This window comes from Corvus moneduloides, chromosome 6 (genome assembly GCF_009650955.1).
Source record: "Corvus moneduloides isolate bCorMon1 chromosome 6, bCorMon1.pri, whole genome shotgun sequence".
Lineage (NCBI taxonomy): Eukaryota > Metazoa > Chordata > Aves > Passeriformes > Corvidae > Corvus > Corvus moneduloides.
Genome location: NC_045481.1, coordinates 13,213,681 through 13,232,447, shown reverse-complemented (window position 1 = coordinate 13,232,447; position 18,767 = coordinate 13,213,681). Strand labels below are relative to the sequence as shown.

The 18,767-nt window shown below is 39.6% G+C and overlaps 1 long non-coding RNA gene across 3 annotated transcripts in view; it reads right to left on the bottom strand.

The window, feature by feature from the left end:
- LOC116445814 overlaps window positions 1-18,767 on the bottom strand; it is a 57,998-nt gene that overhangs the window by 17,002 nt on the left and 22,229 nt on the right. Inside the window, exons 1-3 of one of the 3 annotated variants that reach the window (XR_004240890.1) lie at window positions 13,272-13,878; window positions 11,689-11,796; window positions 6,910-6,936 (exon numbers count right to left, since the gene is read on the bottom strand). This is a non-coding gene — a long non-coding RNA (uncharacterized LOC116445814). Of the gene's footprint in view, window positions 1-6,909; window positions 6,937-10,069; window positions 11,067-11,688; window positions 11,797-13,271; window positions 13,879-18,767 lie in introns of those variants that run through there. The other 2 variants (XR_004240892.1, XR_004240891.1) reach the window with 2 other exon arrangements.

Here is an 18,767-nt window from a genome sequence, read left to right as displayed (position 1 = left end):
TTTCCCTTATGACCCCTGACAGTCTTCTCCTAGGGTTTGATTATAAGTCACTATAGTCTGGACTGTACTGGAGTCTCGTAAGGCTTCGATTAATCCACTGCACCTAAGCATTGCTGTGCCTATAAAAGGAAAAGTTATGATTCTGAATAAGCATCATGCGGAAGAAAGAAGCAAAAGCATAAAGTATTAAACTTTCATCCAGCACCATAGGAGAGATGTAGTTATTAAATTTCAGCTGCTTATCAAACTGATATGAAAGTCATTTTGCATGATTGCTTTGCATCCTCGAATCTTCTGCTTTTATTTGCAGTGCATCTCTGCGCTTTCTTATTAGAAAAATACTCAAAGGATAAAAAAGCTGATAATATTATTCAGTTTTGACAATTAGGTAGAAAAAACATTTTAAGAAGTGCTTTTTTTATTGCAGCTAGTAATAATAGTGGTGGTCCTCCTGGTAGCAGTCTCTTCTGATGCTACCCAGGGTGATGCTAGCTTTACCCTATAATGGCCAAAGCCCTGATGGTTATACTGGTAAAGCTGCTAAGGAGTGTGAGCTAGGATGTCATTCTCAATATCACAAACAATGTACACAGCCACAGATTATTTTGTCTTCAGAGGTGCACAGTTTATGGTTTTTTCACTACCTCCTCCCTGTTTCAAGATTCACAAGTGGACTGGGGCTAGTGCCTGTGATGAGTGGGGCAAGAGGAACAGTACCTTCCTTGTCCTGGACTTGCCTGCAGCTGCTGTCCATTCCCTCAGGCTCACTGGCACGTTAGCCACTTCAGCAAACCTATCTCTGTCTATTTATAATCAATCTCCCATACGCTTTAGCTGCCCAGCAACTGCCTTTAATTATTACCTCCCCACATTGTGGTTCCTTTCCAGTTCAGCTTAATCTGCTCCTTATGTTTTGCGTGTGAATTTATGCAAAACTATAAACATTCATGGGAATGGGGAGCCTTTAGAAGATGAGAGCAAATCATCCCATCTCCCACAACTCTCCCTTTCCCCACCATGGGTTTCCACAACTTGATGCTTCGTTGTTTTATTTTCCAATGTTCCAATCATTTCTTCAGTATTCTCTCTGCCTTCCCGTTTTCTGTCAATGCTTCCCCATCTCCTGCTGAGTTTTACTCCTCTATGATTTAATTCACTCTCAGCAACTGTCACAAAGCTGATGGCTCCCTAGCATTTATCTCTTTATCTTTGGTTGCTACCTTCTGTCCACTCCTTTCATCTCAGACTATCCACTCATATCAGTGTCCAGATGTCTGGTCATAAGCCCAGGATAGCAAAAATGCAACCTCTTTGAGCCATTGTTTCTTCACCATTGTACAGAATTATTTCCCTGTGGCATGATGCTGGAGACTATTAGCACCATACCTGCTTTTCACAGTTTCTCTTCCAGATTTAATTTCTAAAAATCAAGTCTCTGTTTTTCCAATCTTTATGAAATATATCTCTGTTATATTAAAAGACCTCCTTAGATCATGCTGTCTAGATTTGAGTTGTCATCCCCAGGCTATGAAAACTTTTTCCCCTCTGAATTTTGTACCTCTACATACAGCAATTTGCCCCATGTGCAAGACAGCTCACAAGAGCAGTCTTAAATACTTCTACATGCTGAAAAGATCTGGAAAGGTCAAGTTTTCCTCCCTGGGAGAGGAATTCCCGTGGCTATCCCCGTGTAACGCATGTCTTTGAATTAGCATTTGGGCTGTCCTGAATACAGGGTGGGGTAGTTCACATTGTAACTCAGGGGGCAATTTTCTTTGACCCCTTAATGACAATTACTTTCCGTGGTACTCAGCCACCCACAGAAATCTTGGTCCTCAGAGCAGGGGTGACTCTCACACTGCATTAGGGAGCAATGCAATTGTTCCAAGGAGGTTCAGAAGCTGGAGTGATCTGGGCTGGCAAAAGGGATGAATTACAGAGGAAATACTTTATCAGGAGAGAAGGAGAGTTACAGTGTTGGGAAAAATATTCTGACAGTGAGATGTGCTAAGCTGGGTGGGGGGAGGACAATGTCTCCTTTGCAGGATTCATCATCAGAATATATTTATTACTGTGTTGTCCAAAGTACTTTACAAATTCTACGATATGATTGTATCTTACACCTTGGCAAGGAACAGAACAGATGTCCTTATAAAGGACAATTTAATCAAGGAAAAATAACAATTAGGCAGGAATTTGCTAAAGGAATCAGTAACTGTTAACTCATGGTCAGCCCAAAAAATGTAAAAATTATCTGGCTGAATTTTGCCGTGCTGAGCTCTGACTGCTCAAAATCTACATTTCAGTCTTGTACAGTTTTTTGTACCAAATAGCACTTTACAGAAATAAGGTAAAAAATATTATCTTATTTCACTGTCTGTGGGCTAATATTTTCTCTCTGAAGGTTGCTAACTCCATTTCCAACACAAAAATCAAAGGCAGGTCACATGTTGAAAATATATATAATGTCCTCTGCAGAGTGCTTTAACATGCCCAGCAGTATATTCCCACTTTATTCCTAGAAGAGTAAAATTACAGTGTGTAGCAGGGCTGGCACCATGCTTCCATGCCGTGCAGACATTAGAGCAGAGGGAATGATTCACAATGAATAGTTTAGTCAGTAAGTTTAGCCCTTTTTCTGCTTATGGGATCTCCATAGGCAGACTGAGGTTTCCTTGAGTTTATTATGCAAAAGAATTCAAAGAGATCCTTTTTCCTCTCTAAGTACTTCTAATTGCTCAGGAACACTTCTCTGTGAACATTCCCCAATCACTTCTTGAGCTTTGTGAGATATGACTGCTTTGATGAGTCACATGGTGTTGATTTATTTTTCCAATGTGTTCAGTGTGCACATATTCATGTGTATGAATCTAATACCCAGTTTCCATCAATACTTATGCATGCTGTTCTGAAATTCTCGGTGAATAGCCACAATAGTAATAGAATCCTACAAATGTCCCTAGAAAGCAAACACAGCTAGAAGACAGTATGGTTGAGAGCAATCCATTTGCAAATTCCAGTAAATGAACAATGGTTGATAGCAATCCATTTCCAAATTCCATCGAAGGCACTTTTTTTTTTTTTAATGGCATTTAGCCAGCTATAGTAGATTCTGTGAAAAATATTGTCAACTCTGCTTTCCATTCATTTCATCCTGTGTTTCTCTCTTCTCATGAAGTAGCTGTGGGAAGGAAATAATAGGAAACTTCTCCTCCCTCTCCCCCCGCCCCCCCCCCAAAAGCAACCAACAAAAAACAAACCCACAGGTTTAAAGTAAATATCTTTGAGCACCAAATAGCTATCTCCTATTTTTCAAGCCCAGACTTAATACATTGCAGTTGTACCTGGGAGGTCTATTTCGTTCAGCACCTACTCGCCTCCAGGATGAGGATTCAATTAAGAAATATAAAAGATAATATGATGCTATAGGGACAAAAGTACTTTTGAAACTCTAGCCAGGCTTTCTGTAAATAGAGGTACACTTCTTTGAAAGCAAACATTTCCTGTTAAAATGCATCAGCTTTCTATTCTGTGATCCTCCACTCCAAATTATAATAGAAAATATATAATGGAGCATAAAAACTAACAGATGAGAAAAATGCACCTTCAATGTGAATTTCACCTCTTAGCTGCAAGGCTATCCTCAAGAACCTCACTGTAGCTGCAGACTGTTACTATGGCATAAATTAACTAATCCTCACCAAAATTCCTTATGATTTTCTAGGAAAAGTGATGTAGTATCCTTTCTTCATCTGGGCAATTAGAACAAAGATGTGAAAAATCATCAGATTTTGCCTACTCACTTTGTGAGACAAAATAAAAGATTTTCCAAAGCATTTATACTGTGCAATATTTCTTGTGCACAGGGCACTGGATGGGTGACTTTGCTTACTTGCTGAGAGATCTAGGTCCTTCAGCAAGGTTTGTTTTGGATTGGGAGATGAACGATATGAGGGATCAGAAGTGTACAACTGTGAACACTTCAGGATGCATTATTGCTTCTTCATTGCAAAGGGATAAGAAGTGAAGTCCAGTCCTTTGGACATCGTCGTAGTACTTGCTTTGCACCTAAATTTTTTGTAGCTATTGAAACAAGGCTGTTAAAACTAGTGAATAAATTCACTATATAATCAACAGAAAACCTGAAAACCTCCCCATTAATTCTGCCTCCACTCTCAGGAACAGGGCTGGGTTGTAAGCAATAGGGTGAGACAGCATGTTCTACACCCTCAGGTGCCTGAACCAGGAGACCCTGCCTTGCCCTCTGTCGCAGCCAGCAGAGACTTTGCCATTCCCCCTCAGTGTGACCAATGCATACCTCAGGGACATGGAGACAGTATGGGATCCAGTCCTTATCAGCAGTCATCATGTATAACCCTAAAAGGGCCAAACTGGCACAACCAGAGCAGGTTTAATCCAGATATTTTCCAGTTTTTGAGTGCTAAAACTCACAATGTCATTGCTTACTTTAAATTTCATAGGTGCATTTCCATTGTGTTTTGGAAGTATAGGAATTGAACAAGCAAAAATATAATTGTTTGTTCTGGCCTTCACACAGAAGTGGTAGAAGACAGTTACCCTCTACATAACCTGTTATTAAGCATGAGATGGAAAACAATTTGAATGGAAGTTACAGTTACTTTGTTTAACAGCGTAGTGAAATCAGAATTCAGGCCTATAAATTTTATGTTAAGGCTCCATAGAGGTGGATGGAATAGATTTCCTCTTCTTCCTTCCAACATTTAACATTTTGCTCCTTTTCTTACCTCTCTTCTGGTAGCACTCATGCACACCTTTCTTCACATTTGTTATTCCTGCATAGTCTCATATCCAACTCCTGCTCATTTAGTCATTCTTCTCAAAGCTGGGGCTAGTGTCCATACCCACGTGTTCCTCCTTAGCCACGTCTCAAGGTTGCCATGTTTCTCAATGTTCTGGCCAATTTCATATGTCGTGTTCTGGACCAACATAATTTTTTTCAATTTTTTTCCATAATTGTCAGAGATGGAGCGCGTACACCTACCAATAAGTGTGTGCTCATTTGCTCCATGTCCAAAGTGGCTGGTCTTTTTTTCTTGTTAAACACAAGCTCTTCCAACCCCCCTCACTCAGAGCTCTCCATTCCCAGGTTCCCTACACCCTTTCTTTCTCATTTTTTAGTGACTTTCCACGTGAAGCTTTTTCCTCCTGCTGCATATCCTTTGGGCTCAATCAGAACCAGAGGAGAGAGATGGTCTCTGCCATTAGTTGTGGATCCAGAGATCCAACCAACTCCAGCAAGCAGGACCAAAGACCTGCTCAAGTGACAGGGCTACATATCTTAGGAAATGTGATGTAACTGTACAACCTGATCGACCACAGACACTCTGACAAATATGACAAGCCTCTAATAAGCATAAATAAATATTGTTGGGTTTTTTTCCAGAAGCTTAAGGTTTGACCAGTTTTCAAGGCACAGTTTTAAATTGCAGAGCTGTTGAGGAAACAACTGAGAGGTATATTTATTTTTAAACACTGGCACATATTTTCCCTAATCTTGTTCTCAGAAGTGAATATTCACCTGAAACAGAGCCATACAGCAGAAAAGCTCTGACCTGAATGTTAAATTCTGGCAAAGCAATATCTGCTTCAAGCAGATTTTGCCAAAGAAAATTTCCATCCACCCTCATTATAGATGTGGATATTTCAGAAAAAAACCTAAATTCCACATTAAAGAAAGAAACTGTAATAGCAATACTGGAAAATTAAGTTATCTAATTAAACATCAAATACAAACAAGATGGTTTCCTTTTTCTGGGCTTGGCCCATCAATATGTAGCATTCCTAACCTATGGTGAGAATGAATATCTATCCACCTGAACTTTTAATATGTTAATTTCTTAACAGGATTTATCAGAAGGTAAGCACTTCACACCTCTTCTGCTGATGGAGTGAAATTTTCTGACTATAAGGAAGAAATATGAAGTGTACAAACTGTAGGTCGTGCAACATCCCTTTGAGAATATCCTTCTGGGTATTGGTCACTGCCAGTAAAGGTTGATTTCAGACAGGAGAAGCATAATTATCCCCATTAAAAATCTATACAATTAACAATACTTGCCACACAGTGGAGTCTAGGTTACCATAGTACTGCCCTATCTCGAGAGTAGGAAATAACTGTGGTATATCAAATTCCATCTCATGGTAATTGTTACTTTTTTACTGACCACCCATGTGGCATTAAAAGTCTCCTGCTCAACTAATTCACCTATTTTAAAGCATATTATGGCTATATTTATTCTCCATTCCACCTCAAATCACTAGTTTTCCAAGTACATAATGCTGGGTTTTGAAATAACCCAGAACATATATTTATGTGATGAGTAGGAAAGAGGCATTGAAGGTGGAAGAGGAAAGTGGAAAAGAAACATACTGGGGGCATGGGGCTCAGGGGAGTGTCTGAGGTGCCTCTGTCCAGTAGAAGAGAGATGGGAAAGGAATGAAGGCAAATGTGAAATATATGTATCATTGATAATTTTCTGACTACACAGGAATATGCTGCTGAAAGAGACAGGAAGAATAAATTCAGCAACATAGGAGATGAAGAAGATGGTGAAATTGTGCCTGACATGATGATTGAGCTCCAAAGAGGGGCTAACTCAGAACTGTATAGAAAATTTCCTTCCATAGACTTATCCCACAAGCAAAAAAACCTACCCCCACTGCAAGGAGAGCTAGGGACTGGTGTATGGTGAAACAGAAGGAGATATGTGAATGGAAGAAGTGAGTGGGGAAAAGAGAGAAGGAAAAAACCCAAACTGTGAAACAGGGACATGAGAAAGATGGGGCAGTAAAAAACACACTTTAAGATCTTAATAGGCAGGAAAACAAAATGCATTTGGTTAAATTTTGCACCTGAAATGACCCTACCTTATTTGTAGGGTCTCCTTAAACATGCTGATATTCCAGCAGCAGCAAAAAAAAAAAAAAAAAAAAAAAAAAAAAAAAAAAAAGCTGTGACATGCTTTCAAAACAAAATACAAGTACATACCAGTTAATTACTTCACCTATTACCCACCCACTCCTCCCCCCCACCAAGATTTATAAAAGTTTTCTAGCTTAGGGAATGGTTTACACTTTTCCTTCCAAATAATATATTTTTAAAATATGTGCATTGCTTTGAGACACCCTGGTTTGAAGGACAATTTTCTAGGATGTCTTGTTTTTAGCATCCTAGGTTCTGGTATGTGTTATATCACACAAAGTTATGTTTGGGAATGTCCTTATCAAAGGAGAAACTGCCAGATTATTGTACAGGAGAAAAGAGAATTTTGAAAGCTACAGTAAAACTTGCCTGATAGTTGAGAGATTCAGGACATATTTCTGAACTTAACATAATTTTCACTCCAGCTTTACAGTTCACCTTTAACACATATCACCTTTTAAAAATATTTCCACAAGCATCATGCATGCTACCATCAGAGTGTCAGCTTTAACTGCGAATTCCCTGGCTTCGTTATCTGTTTAAGTTTAGCTGCTTATCGCTGAGGCAGCGCGATGGTGGCCACGTCGCAGTGTGCAGGTGGGGAGGCTCTAGGTACACAGAGAGGCTCTGATGGAGCAGCAGATCCCTGCCTGTGCTCAGCTTTTCACACACCATTATTGCCCTTGTGCACAGGGTTAAGGCAGGAGGGACATTGTCTGTAGGGTGGGCTTCTGCAGGATTGGGCCCACAGCCTGTTAAAGACAGGCAGATAAATCTGAGCTGGACTCTGCATTAGTTTAACGTGGCTCTTTGTATTTATAAACAGCAATATGCTGCTGTTACGAAAGCTATTTCATTTAGTGCCATCTTACATTCAGCAATTTAATTATTCTCTTAATTATTGAAACATTCATCATAGTTTTCCAATTGATTCATGAGGGGCTGGCTGCATTTCTTTAACTCATTAATATAGTGACAGAAAATTGACAGTCTTTTTGCTAACCTCCTATCTCTGAATGGTAATACTGGGAATATAAGACCTTCAGTCTTTTTTTTTTTTTTTTAATTTTTAAAATTTGTATTATTATCACCAGCAATAACTATACTCGTAAAGACTCATTTAGTAGCAAAGGAACAGAACGATATATGAGGAAACCCTAATTGTCAATGGTTTTCATAGTGAATTTTGCAAACTAATATCTTCCTGAGACCACATTTTTATTATGAAATGGATGATAAAGCAGAGATAATTCTAAATCCAAACACATGTTATATGAAATAGATAAACCCAAGATAAAAATTAATAGTGACCTTGCATGCTGGGATATTAGAAATATAATCAAGCATATATATCAGTCATGGCTGGAAAAGGACAGGGAGATGCCCACAGGTGAAAGGTTAATTTACAGGGTTTTTAAATGCATTCAAAATAAAATCTGTGACATCTCTCTTCCCTTCCTTGTCCTGATTCCGAGTGTTATTGTTATTGACTGTCTGCAAAACTACTACCTTAAAACATGTTCCTAACTTGCATTAAAAGAAAGATTTCATCTTTCCTTTATTTTCTTCTATCTCCTTTATTTACAGGCTGTTTAAGTAAAGGCACAACATTCTGTGTCCCTATAATTTTTTTGCAATTGTTATTTATTTCACTTTTATAGTTTCTAAAATATCTGGTGCTACCCCTCAAAGACCTTTCTCAAATTCATGAGTTTTCTCTCAGGAGAGGTTGTCCAGAGTTTGAAGCATACAAGGTCTCATCTTAATGCTTATATGAGTACTTCTGCCCTTGGATATTATTCTCATCTTCACAATACTATGCAAATCAACAGCTACTTCCCTGTGCTTCCAGCTAGGACTTCTGAATATAGTGTGAGTAACTGGAAAATAGCTAAAAAAGAGCGTCAGAAATATAAAAGTTCAGCCCTGAGCATGTCTATATGTGCGTGTATATATATGGATGTGTTTGTAGATGTGTGTACTAGTCATATACTGTAGTTTGAAAAGTGGATCTGTGTAAATCAATGCATTTATTTAGCTCTCTCACCAACTCTCTCCCTGAGTTAACACCCCAGCACACACAATGCTAGCGAAGGTGATTATCTCTGCTAGCATAATTCCTCCGTAACATCTGCTTTCGCCCATAACACTCCACTAATTTTTCCCTCATTTCATTACACATAATTTTCTTTCAACACAATCTACATGTATTAAGTGGTAATGACTTTCCAGTTAAGAGCAAATCGACGCCAAGGGACCCCCCCCTCGATTGCCTGCCGTGCCTGACTCCGGCTATTAAAGATAAATTTGGTGCCTCAGAAAGCTGCAGTAAGCTAATCAATCAATTAAGCAGTTAGGACATACATTATCAAAATTCCACAGTGCGGGGATGCGTGAGAGCATGCTGACATACTTGGTATGATTTTAGGAATAAAAAAAATTTTTGAGGTTGAAAGTCAGTATTCAGTGTCTTCTGAAATGAAAACTCAAGCTATTGCACACTACCGATGGCAACTTTGGTGTCTGTGCTGGTACAATTTCCACTGCAGCTTTTATACCTCGTGCAGTTTACTAGTGATACCAGAATGGAGCTGATGACACAGTAAAATCTATTTTTAAACGATATGAGGATTCTGGTGCAGAATAAGGCAATGCTATTCACAGTTAAGCTGGATGTTCTGTCCCTAACTTGTCATTGTGTCTCTAGGAACTGCCACAGCTTTAAAACACTGATTAATATTCTGTATTATGTGTTGCAAAAAGGTGGTTTAAGGACAGAATGGCAGCCATCACATCCTGTTGTGTCAAGTTTTATCTTCAACATTGCTTTAATATTCATTCGGAGTTTAATTTTGGAGAGTATTTAAAGCTAGTAAAACAGATTCTAAAATAAACTGAAAATTTCTTTCAACTTTTTTGTTTTCTAAAAAAACAGCTCCTAGTGACGTGATGTCCTTTGCAGGACTGACTTACAAAACAGCTTCAACCCAACCAGAAAAAGTTACATTCACCGATAATTGAGTTACATTTGAGTACAAGGAAATAATATACGCAATATCACTTACCAGCCCTTCATTACTTTGTCTATCTGTGTTATTTTTGGCATTGTGTCGTTCTTTATATGGACAAATGATTTAACCAGTTAAAGGTTTTTTAAATATAAAAATATTTTCTCTTGCATTGTGGTGAACAGCCTGCATGCCAATATTTAGCCACATGCTAAGGAAATTGAAACAAAACCCCAAAGACCATAAGAATTATACAAGCAATTTTTATAGCTCTGTCAGGACTAATACAAAAGGAGAGTTAAATGGAACTTTATAGCAGGATTCTGAACAAGACAAAACATGGAAAAAAAAGACCTATTTTCTGAGCAATCAGTAAATTTATAAAATATGTAATATAAAAGGATCATTACAACACTTAGCCAGTTACTTTTCCTGTCATTTTTAAGCATATTGCCTAAAGCTTTGTTATCGTAGCATTGTAGTTATCAGATGAAACTACATGGCAAAACTCCCTGCTTACTTCTCCAGAGTGTTTTCCTCACTTTCTGCAAATTACATTGGAGCATATTCAGTGCATACACTTCTACTAGTGGAAAGAACCATAACATCTTTTTACTGTCTAAATAAATATTCCTTAGCAAAAAAGAAGCATGTTGTCAAAGATAAAAAGGGTGAGTTTGTTTTGTTTTAAAGTATAATACAAATAAAGGAGGTAACTCAATGGCTTCTCTCTGATGTGTTTGCATAAGGAAGAAAGCCCTGAAAAAACTCTAAAAAGAACGGTACAAATGCATATGATACAGGCAAAACACTTAATCCAAGCCCTGCATGTAAAACACAATTACAGAGCGTTAATAATAGCAGATATAATGAAATAAAAAAATCTACCCACAGAGAATATACAAGTGCATCCTTCAAAAAAACTCCAAACCAGCATGTTTCAATAATATGATGCTGTCCTTTCCTTTGTGGCATTCTTCATTGACTAGGCTGATAATGAAAAGATGTCAGGGAGATTCACAGTTTAGAGTTGTATTTTCTTCCTTTCTTTTGTGCCATTTCTTCCCATTTATGGCTGTTTTCCTGCCTTTGCTCTGTATGGAGGGTATGAAATATTTCAGAGTTATGTTTTCTTGTGAGATGTAAGGCTGAATTTGACTTTATTATCATTACTAAGAGCATGCAAGTTAAGTTTACTCAGTTGAAAAAGACACAATGATGTTGTTCTTCTTGATATAGAAACAGCTATATTGGCTTTTATAGGTTTTTTAGTGTAGGCTTCTTCTTCTTCTGTCCTAGATTTGATAGCTACTCTATCAGCTGGAATTATTTTTTTTCTTACTCGTTCTCTTTTTGAAAAAAAAAAATCATTCTGATTTATCTGAAAGCACATCAAAACATCTTTATCTGTTCTAGTGAGTGAGAAATTCCTTCAGATTAAGGGGGAGAGATGGGGGAGAAGGAGGGAAGAGAGGCAAACAATGAAAAAAGCTGAGACCAAACCAGTTTGCCTTCTCCTTTTGTGCAGTGCGTGTAATGACTGAACTTTTGACTTTAAAGTTTTTCTCTGGTGCAGTACTGTAGAAAAAAACCCAAATAAACAAACAAACAAAAAATATCCCCTCGGTGCAAAGACCGGTCTAAGGCAATACCTGGTGAGTGGAATTTTTTTTTCTTTGGTTGTTGTTGTTTACTTGAAGCAGATAAAACACCCACCTTAAACCCGCCCTCTATTCAGTTCAGCAGCACCTCCATACTCCAATAAACCGTTTTCATTCCATCTGGCGTGCGTTTGCTCTGAAGACATTTTCCTGTCAATCTCTCCTGCCACATTAAAAATCTGTCATTACTATTGCATTGCCGCCTGGCTCCTGAGATTTGTCTGACTGCTTTATTGCTCCGCTCATTTTTTTTTTCTGCTACAGCCGAGAAGCAGAAATAAAGGTTTGTTGTTGAAACATGGCCGCAAGGAAAGTAGGAGGCACACATCTGTCAAGGTATTACCTTTCTTCAACCAGGGATTAAGGTGTTTTACTGCTCTCGCTACTGAGCAGTCACACTGAATAAATTTTCTCAGTAGAACATAAAAATGAACTCATACATTTTGAACTGGGTTTCATTCTTTCAAGCCAACCCATATAATTATGCAATGGAATCAGTGTTCAGGGGAAAAAGAAAAGTCAGAAACGTTTGTGTGCACCCCCCCCTTCTCTCTCCTGCACCACCCTTCACATTTACATTATTTAAATGCTTATTAAGAGGGCAAGACTGAGGCAATCAGTACTGGGGAGAGAAATGTTTTTTTACTCTTCCTTGTTGTTGTTACTGGATCCCTTGCAAGGTCAGAAGTGGTACAGGGCTTTACTCCCCATGTTTTGTGTCTGTGATCACAAAATATGCCTGACCATGAATATTCACTGTTAATTCACATCAAAGCAAGCCAGTAGAATTGTGATTTCTGAAATACTGTTTTCTGAAAAAAACTGGCAATATTAGCTTCTGTGTAGCCTTCCCATTTCTGCTACAAACATTAACTTTACAGTTCCAATGGTACAAATGAAAATAATTTAAAATTTAAGTATAACCAGTGGAAGTGGTTGTTACACTAAGACAGAGCATGCCAGACCATCCTCCTCAGTCCTCTGCTGGACACTCCTGCATCATGATCTTAGTCCAGTTTTAACAGATCAGACTTCAAAAGCAGAACGGGTTATCTCACAAAAATAAACATTAAACAGGTGTAGGCAAATGAAGGATCATGTCAAACATATCTGTGAAGGGGGACAGTATAAGGAGCTTTATGGTTTGTGTTTTGTAGGGTTTTGGGGTTTTTTTTATGAAAAAGAATAGTACAGCTTTTAAATTTGACGAGACCCCAGGAGAGAAGGACTAGCCTCAGTGCAGGAACCATAAACTTGTCCAAACTTTAAGGAAAGAATAGTAAAGAAAATCCTACAAAGAGTCAGAAATCACAGGTCCATTTGTGGCATGCAAATACCTCCAGGTAGCTCTGCAGCCTGCCCCCACTGTCAGTTTGACTCGCTCTCTGTTTTGCCCTAGGGTCCCTGCCTCCTAACTTCCACAGTGCATCCTCTCAGGCTCCCCTTTGGAGTGAGACAAACACCTCCCACCAGAGAAACTAACTTGTGTCATTGCTGACTGACATATTTATTTAGCAGTAAGGTAGCTCAGTTCAACAGAGAAATATATCGGATCTACAGTTCTACAGAAAAACTGCTGCTTGAACAAAAGCAAATGAGCTATCCCACAGGTGAGCAGATAATCTGTCACTCACTTACTCTTCACAGTGTCCCAGGAAGGTCATAAGTCACCAGGATATTGGTTCAGTACTGTATTCCCTCAGCCTCCACTTTCTGCTGGCTATTGGCTTTTTTCCATCCATTTCAACCCAGTGAAGACACAAGGAAAAGTGAGCATTGTGAAATCTTACACTCCTCTCCCCAGTCCCACCTCCTTCCCAGAGCTAAGTTGCATGACTGAATTTACAGCTTTCTTATGCCAGAACAGCACCTGGGAACATGTCAGGCTGGATTGTGAGGCAAAGCTCCATCCCAAAATATTTCCAGGTTTTAATTCTTCAGGGGAAGGAACCATCTTCTTGTTCTGTGTTAGTATCTAACACCTTGCACAATGGGGGATTTAGGGTTACATAGTGCTTCAGTGCAAATTATAAATAACAATGTGCATGTGGAAATACAGTTCCTTCAGCTATTTTTTTTATGGCATCCTTCAATGTGCCTCTTTGGCTTAGACCATATTTGCAAGTAGCTGGTGCATAGGAATAAACAGATATAGTGCATAATTGGTACTAGGGACCTCGTGTCCACAATGTATCTTTTTGTGGGTTACATCAAATTAATTCTAGTCTGGTCCCATGGACTTGATGTGCATTAACAAGTGGAATGCATTAGGTGTGATTGCAGAGCACAACTTCTATATTAATTTCATCTGAAAGAAACCCAGTTTGTGCTCCCTGAGCCCACTCTGCAGTGCAAGCCACAGCACTCCCAACACACTAGTGTGAAATTCAGCTGATGCCTTCCCTGACACCCCTCGTGTTTGCTGGATCCTGTGTGTGACTGATGCTCCTTCATGGGTGCTGTTTGCAGAGAAGCAGAGCAGTAATCTGCTACACCAGGTAAATTCTGCAACGCATAGTTAGGATGCAAATCACTTGCAGATAATCAACAAAAAATAGGGAGAGAGAAAGAGAAATATATACCTCTTCTTATTCTTCCCCCCTTTCTTTTTACACAAACAGCTTTCTCAGTGACTTTGTCCGATACAACCCTCAGGCAAGTTGAAGCCTGTAGCAGTGTTACACTTGACTTTAAATTCAGATAATTTGCACAAAGTGGGGGGTTTTGGGTGGTCTTTCAAAATCAAAATTTGAATTTTCTTCCAGACGTGTTTGCAGGTGATGGCCCTTTACCTACTAACTTCTTCTGTCCCAGCATAGATAGTTCAGAGTAAAAAATGCTGTCAGTACCTGTAGTTTCATTTGCAAATCCTGTCTGAAGTGGGTAACTGCTTCATACATTTGGGTGTGTTTAAATTACATATCAGGATCCAGATCAAAGATGGCAAATGGCCTCTTGCCAAGATACTTTAAATATCAGATCATATTTGTAAGAGAAAACCATAAGGAGCCAAATTTCCAGAAAATGTGACACTACTGGCAGTCCTTTTGGGAACCTCAGAGATCATTTTTCTCTAAAACAGAAAGTCATTGCCCCTATTTTTATTTGAGCAAGTATTTAAATAAGAACAGTTGAAACTAAAGGGAACTCCATATCTCATTCCTCATTAAACTGACCACTTGATTTTAATTACCCAGGAAAAACAGGACATTTTCCCATGGATGAGGAACCTTCCCATCCAATCAAAGCAGCTGGAAGCTTGAATTTAAATATGCATAGCTGGTCAAAACAGAGGGATATGGTTGACAAGTATTTGAGATAAGAATCTGGGCTCTACAGTTTGATCTGGTTCTCGGGTTATCTGTCTAACCATGGCTGCATCTCATCCAGTCAGGCAGTGGTTATCAAAGCCTTACATGCAGTCCCAGTGGAACAAGTCAACTGCATGTATTATCTTCATTCCAAGAACCAACTCCAGATACACAGAGCTTTAATAAGTAAATGATTTCTTCTGCCCACAACTGAATAATTAATACCTCCTCTCAAAAAATTAATTCAAGCTGCCTTCACATGACAATTTTAGACTCCATGCTCTCATCCTAATTAACATAAAGCCAATTCTTGCTCTATGCATTTAGGTCATCCCATCTTCACCTGCTTTTATTCTCCTCTTATCAGTAAAATTAAGTTAGATCCACCTCAGGTCTATATAACTAATGTAAGGCCCTTTTCCTGAGTAAAACTAAATGTATTCATCTTCTTCTTTCCCAATAGGAATGAGGAATTCACTTATCCCAGTCTCATAACTGTCCCTATCACATCTCTCCACAGAGCAATGTCAGCTAGTGCCAGCTACCCAAGGACAGATATTGCTTTTAGCGTGGGAAGAAAAGAGAGTCTTCAACCAGTACATTTTGAGGGAAAGAAAGGGCACAGAGCTACCCAGAGTCAGGCCTTGAATTCTTTTTTTTTTTTCACTGATGAAAGTAGCAGCTTAGCCTGTTCTCTTCTCATATCACCTGCCACTGGAAAAGAACATATTAGCTTCTGCACAGGATGTCCAACACCTGAACCAGAGCTAAAGTGAGGAAGTATCATCTCCTTTGCTGCCATCCACTGAGCCTTTTTACACAGATACTGCTTTATCATGCCTAGGCACATACAGATTTGCCAAGGGGGTTCCTATTCTCAATAACCAGCCAACACAGGACCTCTCCCATGCTTTGTCAAAGGTCTGTTGAGGTAGCAGCTGTACCTATCATTTGCAGGATGGACAGAAAGACATTACAGAATGGAAAGACATCCACTGATATTGAGTGAGCTTTGAGAGAGACATTTTCTACCTCACGCCTCCTGAACTAGAGAAGTTCATGTCCACTGTGAAGCACCTGTGTGTGGAAGCCGGGGAGGCAGCTCCTCCTCTGCCCATTCTCTCCCAGTCTCTGCGACACTGTAGTCACTGACCATACAAGCACCACACAAGGAGCAGTGGAACAGGCTCAGGGGTGTGTGCTTGCGAAACCCACATGGAATCACTCCCAACAAGACTACTGCTCACATGCCTACAGTTACATGCTGAAGCATCTTCTGTGTCATGGTCTCTCATCTCTCTGCTGCTAGGAAGGAATTACCATGAATGATTGATGCAGAGAGGTGTGAGCAGTTCTCTCCCAGGTCTGTTTGCTTCTACAGAGCATGCACTTGTGTTTTGCCTCATCTTTTCTGTCTCCCTCTGCAGTGGTGGTCTGAGAAGATCTTACCCCCAGGGAGAATTTGCACTGCTGATGCACAGATCCCAGTGCTGTGCCTCGGAAAGCTACTGCATGCTGCATTACAAGCATGGTGGCAGACCTCTATCATCACCTTCCAAGGGCCACAGTTTATGATTTTTTACCCCAATATCAATTAACAGTGATATTGGCATTCTTCATTGATCAAAAACTACATTTTGGCTATTAATTTACTAAAGAACTCCAATCAAAATTTGATATTTTTCATCATATATTCCCTCCCGCAGCCCTGTTTAGTTTGTACTCCCCACATGGTAAGTGCTGTCTCCCTGATAAGCCCCATTGGCTCACAAATTAAACTGAAAAAGCTCCATTCTCCTGTCACTGTACATAACCAGGAGATTTTGAGAAGAATAAGAAAGGACAGAGAGGTATTCTCTCTTTAAGTCTGTTCATAACACTGCCAACATGTGTCCGAACAACCTCTGCAGCAGACTGTGCTGCAGGTAGCCTTCAGGAAGTGTTTCTTTTTTGCAAGCCAGTGAGTACTTTAGAACCCAGGGCTGTTTGAGCACCTCTCAGGATGTCTTCTATGTCTTCTATGGCTGGACCCGGTGCTGCACTATGCTCAAATATTTATGGATTACTGCTGCACAAGACTGCAAGGATAGATTGGTTTCCTCTTCAGAAAAGAAGTGGGAAGAGCAGAAGCCCCACTATCCATTCTGATCTCTGTGCCTGCACTTGGCGACAGGAATAAGTTTTATTACGAAATATAAGAGCTCTTACCCCAGAACATAGAGGTGAAGTGTCTGCTCTTGTGTCTCAGCTGAAGCTGAAACTGGCCTGGAAACCCTGAGGTCAGTTTACCCAGGGAAAGGAACTTGCCACTGTGACATTCCCCTCTGGAGGGTGACTGCAGCACCTCAAGGGGCACCGGGGCTCAGTGGCTGTTTATCTGTGCTCTGTGATGCTGTGTCCTGCAGGGCATGTGTGAGTCCATGAAATAATGCTGAATCGGAGGGGAAATTAAAAACCACAGCTACATTGATCTGCTGAAATTTTAGAGGGAGTTCAGGGCACACGGGGAGACTATCCATCTTACCTCATGCAGGGCCAGCTTGATTGGCCTACTGAGGATTGCAGATGGCAAGGCTGCTCACCTGTGGCCAGGAGGGCTCCCAGTGCAGCAGCAAATACAGCAAAGCAGGAGGATGGGGAGTGAGTGGTCACAGCTGCCACCCTCTGTCCTTGCAGAGCAGCAGAGAAATCATTTAAAGATACAGATCTGTTTTCCAACCCTTGCTCTTTTATCCACAGGAGCCAAAGCCCATATTTCTACATAAGGATTTTTCTCCTACTAAGAGCCATTAGGTTTTCAGAACTCTTTGGTGTACGTGGTCATTATTTAACATTAATTCACAACTAAATCTTTTGGTTTAATCCACCTTCCATTAGTTTACTTTCTTAATTCAAAAACTCCAGGGGACATTCCACATCAACTTCTACCTCTGTATGGAATCACATTTCATTTTCTAATTTAAACAAGAATAAATAAAAGCTAACTTGGGATCGATGACTTTGCCTCAGATAACAAGCTCTCTTTCTACAGTTTGGACTTCAGTTTGGACTGAGGGATCATTTCTCAATACGTAACTTAAAGATTATGGGTTTCAAACTACTTCAGAAGCTGTCTTTATGCCAGAGCAGTGATAAATAGGGAGCTCTCTAAGTTAACAGTGATGTCATAGTTTTCTTTGGTAGCTGGCATATTCTGTACATCATTATATAATCAGAGATTTTTACATTCTTTTTATAAATCACAGCCTATTTTTCATTCTTTGCTTCCTCCCACTTCATTTGCTATTGGCGGCTGCTGCTTAAGTTCCCTTACCTCTTGGAAAGGAAGTAGGTTAAGAACAAAAATGAGAAATCTATGAGATTAAGGCAAACATGTGGGTCCCACTGAGAAACGGTGCATCTTACAATAGTACCAGCAAAACAGCTTACTTTTAAGGCTAAATTGCTAAATATATCCAGAGACTTCTGTGAGACAAAAGCAGCTGTCTTCTGCTTGTTTTCAGTTGTTAGACTCCTGATGTCCCAAAAAACACAGCCACATAGAGGGTCAAAATTGATGCAATCAGGATAATAAAATCACTCTGACAAGGCTGCAGTTTGTACTTAGTTTATAATTAGGAGTCTTCTCTCTCAGGTTAAGATAGTGTAAAGTTCCAATGAATTGTTAAGCTATTCACAGCACTCTGCTGCTACTAAACTAGGAAAATATGAAGTCCTAAAAATACCCTCATGTAAACACATCAGAAATTGGAGGATGGGAAATCCAGACAAAAACCAAGTTCATCTAGAGTTGTGTCTTCTACACGGGAAAATGGTAAGACTT